Below are 7,334 nucleotides of genomic sequence, written 5' to 3' on the forward strand. Positions count from 1 at the left end.
AAAGCCTGCTGGAACAGGATCGGTTTTACTCTGATTACAGATGGAAACCTGATCCCTTCCGACGCCAACATATTGTCCATTTTCCTGCATATGAATGTATGTTTTGGTGAGGAGAATAACTTGTTACTCTAATCAGCCTGAGCTGTCATTGTGTTGAGTACTAATCAGCTAATCACATTAAACTGATGTTGGAAAAGGTGACCGTGGTACACCTATTGGGCTATTCACACAGACAAAGTTGGTGCATTTAGCCGCATAAGAGAGTGAGAATTCCCTCAGCAGTTGGTAGCGACCAAAAACAGAGCTAAAAGGGAGTTAAATATCGTCCTTTTATTTTCCAAGTGGCAAGACACACAAGTGCAATACAATGTTGTTGCATTTGTCTTATCCGCTTCATGAGATGAGAATATGTCAGCGTTATGATAGCTTGTTGCGTTGCCCTCAAGAGGCAAAAGAGGATCAATTATTACAGGTTTACATAATATGACCAACATTCTGAGTGATCAGTTCACCTGAAAGTGTTTCATTTGTTTGTGGAAGTGACTTCTGCCCACACGGCCCTGCTCAGGACTCAGTATCATCGCTAACAGTGGCGGGTTATTGGGATGCATATCAGTCTGAACTAACCGATTATTCTCACCGCAGCAGACTGGAGGGCAGGCCTTATTAGTGGTGTGCTAATGTGACATTAATTGCTTTTACTTTTTCACTCCATTAAGAGGCTGCTATCTGTTTCAGGAGCCTGGCCAGATGGTTTATCGTCTCTCTGCTCTGGCAGCGCGGTGTTGCTAATGGACTGGAGCGCGGAGCTGTAAAATAACGACAGCAACAGGCGGCCACCAAGAAATGCCCATAAATGGATGGCGAGTGCGGAGGAACAGAGAACCTGTGAACGGGACAACTGGTTAGGAAACTGTCAAATATTGAGCTGACAAAAGGAATTTGGAGGGTAGAAATGAAACCTTTGACCTCAAATGCATCAAGAGTGTTTGTTTAGAGTATTTTTAAGCTTTTGTTGAAGAACAGTGACAAGTCTTCATTCAAAATATCGGCAGCCATTGACTATATGCTGAAAATAAGGCCGCCGCATTGAGCAGTAAAGCCAAGAGCAGGGTCAAATGCTAAATAAGAAGAAACTGGCACTAGAGACACCCCCAGGGGAATCCTCCTCCTCTGTATCCTTATTCTCCTCCTTCTCCGCCCTTACTCTTCCATCCACCACCCCTCCACCTCTCCCTACCTTGATGCCAAACCTCCATGACCTAGGCCAAGATCAATAGCACAGTTTAAAGAGGATGGACTGTGTAAACAGAGACGATAGATCCTGCCGATGAGCATGGCTTGACCACTGATGGCCTCTGACTGGTGCGGTAGCATTTGATCAAGTCGAACATTGATGGATGTCAATACATCTGGCAACAGAGATGTTTGGACCCTGTCAGCGGGACATCAGGAGAGTGAAATGTATAGGGGTTTGGTCCAAAGATGAGTGGTCAGTCGAGGATGAGCGGGGCCATTAGGGAACTGGAGTTGCAGGCAGGTATTGGCAAATAGGCATCCAATAACAGCATCCTGTAGGTGTCCAGTGTGCAGATTCACCTTGTCCAGTTCAGAGTGGCGAATGAACACGTTCATTCTGTTAATACTCTTATTCATTTTAAGAGTTAACGTTAAACACAACTGTTGCAACCATTTTAATTGATTTATCAATTAGTTGATCTACAGAAAATGTATGAAAATATGTTTGTTTGGTCCTTCACGTCAAGGCCAACGTAGCAGAAAAATGTCCAATGCAGTTAAGAAGCAGATTTTTGGTTTTAATGGGTGGATATATTAGTATCATGTTGTTAAGTGATTGTCAACACTTTTTAATGTGTCAACATGTTAAGAAGTCTGAAATGTGTGCCCACAGTTCATGGAGATTAAATTAGCTGTATCCATTTCCCACAATAATATTATGTATAGGCTGTCGGGTTGGAATTTCTCAAATAAAACCTGAATGGCATGAATTTTCAAAAGTGATTTATTTTAAATAAAACATTTCACTTCATCTTTGACGAGTTTCTTCACCATACATCAGGCGTCAACTTTTTGTGTGTGCAATCTTCCTCATTGGAGCAGTTTTAATGGACCGTGTGTAAGATTGTTGATATTTACAGATTCTAAATCAGATTTCACAACAGTGTCCAGGCTACGTCCGGCAAATGGCCTTTAATCTCTAGGTCATGTGAAACTGGCACGCGGAGGTGCAACACTTGACTTTCAACTGGAAACATTTTGGAAATTCACAACTGGAACAGAACATTTTGTGTGTCCCAAAAAGTTACCAATGTGAACGTCTTTATAAAAACCTTGCACCTACATTACCCACAATGCAACTTGAACTCTGACAGTTGTTCCAGATATTATATTAGTAGCTGTCAATGCTACTAAATTGTAGTCTTTGATGTGTGAAAGTGATGGAGGTCCCCTTTTGTTTCACTGGTAAGAATTCCCTTCATAAGGAATAGGCTGAATATAATAATAATAACATACTTGTGTAAAAGCTGACACAATAAGTTGATTGAATGGGTTAGGTCCAGCTGTAATCCATTCCTGCAGCATAACTATGAGCAAGATTTATATGTTTTTTAAGGTGGAAACCAACCTATTTTACACTTTTGTACCGACCACATGAGTCGATATCATCTCGCCATCTATGTAAATATTTCTGAAGTGAAAACAAAAACATTACTCAACCACATTTACACATGCATATCAAACCTTATACTTTTTACAAGTCATATTTCTGCTTATCTCACATGCGTGACAGCTCACATTTTAGTGTATAAACCGGCCCATTACCGCCTCTGTAAGTTATATGCAACAACACAATCTGTTGAACCTGGAGCCAGCCAGCTGCTCATATTAATCAAACAGCCCACTTCCCTTTACGACACAGAGCAAATAGTCATAAATGCTCTTATCTGCCTTTCTAATAGTGTGGAGGTTACAATCAGATTCATTGTGGCATAAACTATTACATTTCATCTTTATCTTATCGAACGATCGCTCCTTTCTCATGAGCATCGTTTATAACTGCCGGACAGCTTGTTGCGTAATGAAATTCAAAGCAGTCTATCGGCATGAGGGATCTCGGGCTCCGTTTACTTCTATTTACATATATTTATATGGATTTTGTTTTTCCACAACAGGAAAACAGGCATGATGAATGTATGGCTGTGGTCCCTCTGGGACATGTGGCTCCCTGCAGAACTAGTCTGCGGTCAGGCAACTTCCAGTTTTACTGTATTCCGGAGAGCTTTGGTCTGTTTTGTTACAGTGGAGTCTCTTTATCATTCCAACATGCTGACAAATAAATATTAAATCTTTTCTTTACAGTAATGTGAGCAGGACATTATTGCACCAATGTATTGACAACATATAGTAATATGTTAGTGTATATTAGTTTTATTCACAATTTACTGAATAAAAATGAAATAAATTATATCAACAGCAAGCTTCTATCGCATATTTCACAAACATTTCAGTCAACGGGGAAATTAAACAACAGCTGTATAGTCAGATGTCAGTAAACAGTCAATCAGGTATGTTTGCATGCTGTAAAAGACATCGCAGCATTCTTCACAATTAAATGCGAGAGATGTTCAGTCTTCTGCTTTGTATACTCCCCCTTAATTTGAAGCACTTTGATTAATCAATTAATATTCCTTTCTCAAGGTCTTTTTATATGCCTCATCATTAATAAAGGCAGACATTCAATTAGCAGCCTCATCTTGATTGCCAATTCTGTCATAACAGTCTCCCTTTCTATGCTTTTTTTCTCCTCCTGGTTTGTTATAGTTGGTAGTATCATGGTGTGGGTAGGAAGAATTAACTAATTTCATTAATCTAATTGTCATCGCTTTCAACCATCCCACTAATAAGTACAAATTAATATGATTAATCAATCTGACGACATAAACTCATTCAATTACAGTTTTTCAAAGGCAAGTGGGTGTGTTGGGGTGATAGGGAGGAGCGGCGAGTGAAGGGAGGTGGGCCGCTGAGCAGCTTGCTCTTTGAGGAGCCCGGCCCACAAAATTGAAGTTAAGTCAGGCAATTAGTCATTCTGAATGATAAATACATGGTGATGAATTGTGGCGGGCAGATAACTTTCATTCAGTGAAATTTGGTACCAAGTAGAAAAACAGCGAGACCGCATGGGCCACATATTATTCACTGTTTTAGTCTTTGGGAACAAATTGTGTCCATCTTCTTTTACCTCAAATATATTTAAAACAGAAATGTTTAACTCTATTTACAATGTATACACAGATAACAACCGAGCAACTTTAACAGGATTACGTTTTCACATTTTCTTCCCTTATTTTCTGAGTCACCATTAGAGTTAGACACCAATCATTCCCTAAGAAAAACACAAGCTGTTAGAAAGATTATAGCTGTAAACAGTGTTGTTATTCTGCATTTCAAGGTTTATTTGTATTTGATAGTTAATTGCACTGAATGCAGTGTATTATACTGTATTGTTTAACTTGTATTACAGGTAGTAATTTAAGTTAACTAATGTTCATTTCAGAGATGGATAATATTGTCTATGACATATTATAATTTGATATTGTGATATCATATATAATGTTATACTTTTTTTTCAATATTCCGATCACGAAACATGTAAAGCATTTGTGCTCATTGCAACATTTCTCAGTGTTTAAATGCACCCAGAGAAATTAATAGATACCACAGCATAATCAGTGTGGAAAATATTGTCATAAAGCCCGATCCCACGTTTAATGTAATCGTCCTTTTTCACAGCACACATTTTGACATTTTACTGCTGAAAAGATGTTGCTTATAACAATAACACGAAGAATGCTCCGCTCCATTCAAGTGTCCCAGAAAGCTTTGACTGTGTGACAGTCAGCCTGCATGCACAAGACCACGACCCTGAGAGTCAAATCAGCCATCATCTTTATTTTCTTATTTAGTAAAGCTATGTGCTTTTTTTTCTTTTTGATTGTGACTCGTCTATTATAAAGAGGTTTGTTGGCTATGTTCCAAGCTACAATGTTGCTCATAGAAAAACAAACACACATTTAAATATAAAATCTTTAATGAAAATCGGATACAACATGCATACAGCAGCGTTTTCAAGGTCATTGATAGATGGTTTTCTCTTTGTGTTCCTCACTGTAGTTGTTCTAATTTATATCAGCCTCATAACTAAGATTCAAATAGTATGAACAGCTAACGAGGAGCGGCCGCTTGGATTTGATTTGTATATATTTCAGATCTCCCGTGCTGCGAGGAAGATGTGCTGGCGCAGCAGTTTGGGGTGATGCCCTTTAATGCGCTCTATCTTATCAGGCAAGCATCACCCTTATTCAAACCAGTGTCTGATTGAACAGTGTGCTGTTGTTTGGGTCTTACATTGGGAAGAGTTTATAGAAGCACTGTCTCTAATTTGTGAAGTGGGGTATTATAGAGGAGAAAATTAGACCGGAGTTCGATTGGCGTATAGAGGCTTGGATGCTAACAGTCAAGAGAAGGCTTTCAAATGTCATACCAATTAATCTATCCAGCCATCAAACAATATTCTGGAAACAAAGTCAGGGGGGGCGATCAATCCGCATCACTTTTCTCCTCACCGGGTTATGGGAAAATTGATTTGTCAAACAAAGCATTTTGGAAGCAGTGCATGGACTTGTTTGGGATCCATTAGCTTCCATTGAGCATTTTGTTTAACATAGGATTTTCATCACAGAGAAAATGCAGTGTCCTCAATACTGTGAGCTACACCTTTACGATTTCTGATTTCTTTGTTCTTTGCTTAGAAAGCCTCAGAAAGTGCTGACGGAGAATAAAAAGAGCCAACTTCTAATGCATTAAAGAAACACTTACAATTGTATTGTTATTAATACATTATATAAATGAGCAGTACAACAATCCGTCCCCTACCTTACAAAATGCATAAGGCATTAGTTCCCAGTATGATATTATTGTATTGCTCACCCTGGGCTATCCTGCCATCCTATACAGCGTGGATGTCCTAAGCTGTATCATGAATTCCCTGCACAGTGTATTGTTCTAAGACAGAACTGTATCACATTGTGCCCGTCATGCTGTTTTAGAGGGGAGAGAGCTTCCTCTATGGGATTTCTCCCAGTCCCATCCCTTGATAATGTATCTCTCCCTAAAGGCTAGGCCTCCGTGACCTTGTCTTATTCATCGAGGGCGTCTTAAGTGAAAGAACTGAATCCTGAATGGGCCATTCCCCCTCTTTTAACACCCCTTTAATGTCATCAGTGAAATATGAAGTCATTAGGCGATATTAAAACACTGCTGACAAACTAATTAACGGGAGACATTAAACAGGACGGGCTTGATTAATCCGCTTTAACGATTCTTTTTAAGTGGTTCTGGTCAAAATTAATACAGATTTACTGGTGATTTTAAGAAAAAAAATACTCTTATGTGTATCAGACCTCAAGGGCAACCTAAAGTCACTGGTCTTTACCCCCCACTGGTCTCCCTCCCACCCTATCCTCTCTGTTGCTAAACACAGTCTGAACTCACACAGTTGGTCTTTGACAACAAACTGCTGTAGACTGTAGAGACACAAATGATGTAGGCCTAATACTTAAAAGATTTTTTCAGGCTACATTTAATTTAATGTTTCATAAATAATATAATGTAAGCTAAGTAGTTGCATATAGTTGTGTTGTTAACTTAAATCCTGGTATGTTATTTCGATGAGGCACCTGACACATTTGCATTGACATGAAATATTTTTAAAATGGACATTTGTTGGAATGGATCATTTGAATTATATTATTATCAATTGTTTGGGTACGACGCAAGACCTTTACTGAGTTTTATTTAATTAATGTGTTTAGTTTTTTACTGACAAAAGGTACGTAGTTGAGTAGACATGTCTTTGTAAATGTCTCCCTCTTGCGGTAAAAGTACAGACCTGGGGTCAGATGCTCAGAATCATATATTTGCAGTGGCAGCCTTGAAACCTCAAGAGAGTATCGAAAGTAGGCTACTTAAGAATTACCTGCGAACATGTTTTGACATATAAGTATATAATAACAATCATTATAGCAATGTAATACACAAATAATAACAATACAACTCGTATTAAGTAATAGTTAGTATGTAATAGTAGTATTGCTATTCGTGTTAGGGGTATTATTGTATATCTTATTCTTTAAGAAAAACTACATTTCTAAATAAGACAATTTCATCGCTACCGGAAGTGGTCACCTGATGACTCGTGATGCGTTTCCGTCAGCATTGAGCTCGTCGAGCTGTAGCATCGGCCACACGTT

This window comes from Pseudoliparis swirei, chromosome 12 (assembly GCF_029220125.1).
Source record: "Pseudoliparis swirei isolate HS2019 ecotype Mariana Trench chromosome 12, NWPU_hadal_v1, whole genome shotgun sequence".
Lineage (NCBI taxonomy): Eukaryota > Metazoa > Chordata > Actinopteri > Perciformes > Liparidae > Pseudoliparis > Pseudoliparis swirei.